The sequence below is a fragment of the Arachis duranensis genome, chromosome 1 (genome assembly GCF_000817695.3).
Source record: "Arachis duranensis cultivar V14167 chromosome 1, aradu.V14167.gnm2.J7QH, whole genome shotgun sequence".
In the NCBI taxonomy this organism is placed as follows: Eukaryota; Viridiplantae; Streptophyta; class Magnoliopsida; order Fabales; family Fabaceae; genus Arachis; species Arachis duranensis.
Genome location: NC_029772.3, coordinates 24393754 through 24397921, shown reverse-complemented (window position 1 = coordinate 24397921; position 4168 = coordinate 24393754). Strand labels below are relative to the sequence as shown.

The following is a 4168-nucleotide window of genomic DNA, read 5'->3' as shown; positions in this document are numbered from 1 at the left end:
GTTAGGTCCTCTATAGAGAGTTGTGCCTTGGCTTCTCTTAGCTTTCGCTTCAAGGTCCTTTCAGGTTCAGGATCAGCCTCAACAAGAATGCTTTTGTCCTTGCTCCTGCTCATAAGAAAGAGAAGAGAACAAGAAAATGTGGAATCCTCTATGTCACAGTATAGAGATTCCTTGAGGTGTCAGAGGAAAAGAAAAATAGAAGGCAGATGTAGAAAATTCGAACTTATCAAAGAAGATGGAGTTCGAATTTTGCATTAAGGAATAGTGTTAGTCCATAAATAGAAGGATGTGAGAAGAAGGGAAGTAATTTTCGAAAATCAAGTAAAAGATTTTGAAAACATTTTGAAAAACACTAATTGATTTTCGAAAATAAAAGTGGGAAAGAAATCAAGTGATTTTTTGAAAAAGAATTTGAAATTAGAAATCAAAAAGATTTGATTGAAAGTCATTTTGAAAAAGATGTGGTTAAGAAGATATGATTGATTTAAAAAGATGTGATAGAGAAGATATGATTTGAAAAATATTTTTTTTTTTGGCGTTAACGCCAGACTAATGCTTGTTTCTGGCGTTAAATACCCAAATGTAGCTTGTTTCTGGCGTTCAACGCCATCCTGATGCTTGTTTCTGGCGTTAAATGCCAGCTTGGTGCTTGTTTCTGGCGTTAAACGCCAGACAGATGCTTGTTTCTGGCGTTTAAACGCCAGACAGCTCTTCCTCCAGGGTGTGCTTTTTCTTCTGCTATTTTTGATTCTGTTTTTAATTTTTGCAATTGTTTTGTGACTCCACATGATCATGAACCTAATAAAACATAAAAGAACAATAGAAATATAGATAAATAAAAATTGGGTTGCCTCCCAATAAGCACTTCTTTAATGTTAATAGCTTGACAGTGAGCTCTCATGGAGCTTCACAGATGTTCAGAGCATTGTTGGGACCTCCCAACACCAAACTTAGAGTTTGAATGTGGGGGTTGAACACCAAACTTAGAGTTTGGTTGTGGCCTCCCAACACCAAACTTAGAGTTTGATTGTGGGGGCTTTGTTTGACTCTGTATTGAGAGAAGCTTTTCATGCTTCCTCTCCATGGTTGTAGAGGAAGATCCTTGAGCTTTAAACACAAAGTAGTCCCCATTCAATTGAAGTACTAGCTCTCCTCTGTCAACATCAATCACAGCTCCTGCTGTGGCTAGGAAGGGTCTTCCAAGGATGATGCATTTATCCTCATCCTTCCCAGCGTCTAGGATTATGAAATCAGCAGGGATGTAAAGGCCTTTAACCTTCACTAACACATCCTCTACCAATACATAAGCTTGTTTTATTGACTTGTCTACCATCTCTAATGAGATTCTTACAGCTTGTTCCCCAAAGATTCTCAGTTTCTCCATTACAGAGAGTGGCATAAGATTTATACCTGACCCCAAGTCACACAAAGCCTTCTCAAAGGTCATGGTGCCTATGGTATATGGTATTAAGAATTTACTAGGATCTTGTTTCTTTTGAGGTAAATTTTGTTGAACCCATGTATTTAGTTCACTAATGAGCAAGGGAGGTTCACCTTCCCAAGTCTCATTACCAAACAACTTGGCATTCAGCTTCATGATGGCTCCTAGATATTGAGCAACTTGCTCTTCTGTTACATCTTCATCCTCTTCAGAGAAAGAATAGTTCTCAGAGCTCATGAATGGCAGAAGGAAGTTTAATGGAATCTCTATGGTCACTATATGAGCCTCAGATTCTTTTAGGTCCTCAATAGGGAATTCCTTTCTGTCTGGAGGACGTCCCATGAGGTCTTCCTCATTGGGATTCACGTCCTCCCCTTCCTCTTTGGATTCGGCCATTTTGATTATATCAATGGCCTTGTACTCTCTTTTTGGATTCTCTTCTGTATTGCTTGGGAGAGTACTAGGAGGAGTTTCAGTGTTTTTCTTACTCAGCTGACCCACTTGTGCCTCCAAATTTCTAATGGAGGACCTTGTTTCACTCATGAAACTTAAAGTGGCCTTAGATAGATCAGAGATTATGTTTGCTAAGCTAGAGGGGCTCTGCTCAGAATTCTCTGTCTATTGCTGAGAAGATGATGGAAAAGGCTTGCTATTACTAAACCTGTTTCTTCCACCATTATTAAAGCCTTGTTGGGGCTTTTGTTAATCCTTCCATGAGAAATTTGGATGATTTCTCCATGAGGAATTATAGGTGTTTCCATAGGGTTCACCTATGTAATTCACCTCTGCCATTGCAGGGTTCTCAGGATCATAAGCTTCTTCTTCAGAAGATGCCTCTTTAGTACTATTGGATGCATTTTGCCATCCATTCAGACTCTGAAAAATCATGTTGACTTGCTGAGTCAATATTTTATTCTGAGCCAATATGACATTCAGAGCATCAATTTCAAGAACTCCTTTCCTCTGAGGCGTCCCATTACTCATAGGATTCCTTTCAGAGGTGTACATGAATTGGTTATTTGCAACAATGTCAATGAGTTCTTGAGCTTCTGCAGGCATTTTCCTTAGGTGAATGGATCCACCTGCAGAATGGTCCAGTGATATCTTGGAGAGCTAAGATAGACCATCATAGAATATATCCAAAATGGTCCATTCTGAAAGCATGCCAGAAGGACACTTTTTGGTCTACTGCTTGTATCTTTCCCAAGCTTCATAGAGGGATTCACCATCTTTTTGCTTGAAGGTCTGAACATCCACTCTGAGCTTGCTCAGCTTTTGAGGAGAAAAGAACTTCGCCAAGAAGGCCGTGACAAGCTTATCCCAAGAGTCCAGGCTATCTTTAGGTTGTGAGTCCAACCATGTTCTAGCTCTGTCTCTTACAGCAAAAGGGAAAAGCATGAGCCTGTAGACTTCATGATCTACTCTATTAGTCTTAACAATATCACAGATTTACAAGAATTTAGTTAAAAACTGATAAGGATCTTCTGATGGAAGTCCATGGAACTTGCAGTTCTGTTGCATTAGAGCAACTAGTTGAGGCTTCAGCTCAAAATTGTTTGCTCCAATGGAAGGAATTGAGATGCTTGTTCCATAAAAATTGAAAGTAGGTGTAGTATAATCACCAAGCATCCTCCTTGCGCCTCCACCATTGTTATTGGGTTCAGCCATGACTCCTTCTTTTTCGAGATTCTCTATAAGGTTTTCTCTGGATTGTTGTGCTTTATCTTCTCTTAGCTTCTTCTTCAGAGTCCTTTCAGGTTCAGGATCTGCTTCAACAAGAATGTCCTTATCCTTGCTCCTGCTCATATGAAAAAGAAGAGAACAGAAAAGAAAAAGAATCCTCTATGTCACAGTATAGAGATTCCTTTATGTGAGTAGATGAAAATAAGAATAGGAGAAGGAGAAGAAAAAATTCGAACACAGAAGAGAAGAGATGGTTCGAATTTTAAGATGACGAGAAGTGTTAGTAAATAAATAAAATAAATAGAAAGAGATGAGAGGGAGAGAATTTCGAAAATTATTTTTGAAAAATAGTTAGTGATTTTCGAAAATTAAGAGAAGAAATAAAATTAAAATTAAAATTTGAAATAATTAGTTAATTAAAAGAATTTTGAAAAAGAGTGAGGAATTTTCGAAAATTAGAGAGAGAAAAGTAGTTAGGTGGTTTTAAAAAAGATAAGAAATAGTAAAACAAACAAAAAATCAATTAGTTAGTTGAAAAAGTTTTGAAAATCAATTTTGAAAAGATAGGAAGTTAGAAAAGATTTTTGAAATCAAAGTTTGAAAAAGATATGATTGAAAAGATATGATTGAAATTTATTTTGAAAAAGATTTGAAAAAGAAATTAAAAAGATTTGATTTTTAAAATTAAAATGGATTACTTGACTAACAAAAAACTAAAAGATATGATTCTAGAATTTAAAGATTGAATCTTTCTTAACAAGAAAGTAACAAACTTCAAATTTTTGAATCAATCACATTAATTGTTAGTAAAGTTTTCGAAAATTATGAAATAAAATTAAGAAAAAGATTTTGAAATTACTTTTTAAAATTTTCAAAAAATAATAAGAAAAATGAAAAAGATTTTGAAAAGATAGGATTTTTAAAATTGAAATCTTGACTTGACTAACAAGAAACAACTTATTTTAAAATTTTTTGACTAATTCAACCCGAAGATTTCGAAAATTATGAGTAAAACAAGGAAAAGATATTTTTTGATTTTTTTTG

General features: G+C 35.6%; 1 non-coding gene across 1 annotated transcript; it reads left to right on the top strand.

Annotated features, from left to right (window-relative positions):
• Positions 1 to 2603: 2603 nt before the first annotated feature.
• LOC127742767 (small nucleolar RNA R71) lies at positions 2604 to 2707 on the top strand. The gene has a single exon (XR_008004175.1). It is a non-coding gene; the product is annotated as a small nucleolar RNA R71 (small nucleolar RNA).
• Positions 2708 to 4168: the final 1461 nt, after the last annotated feature.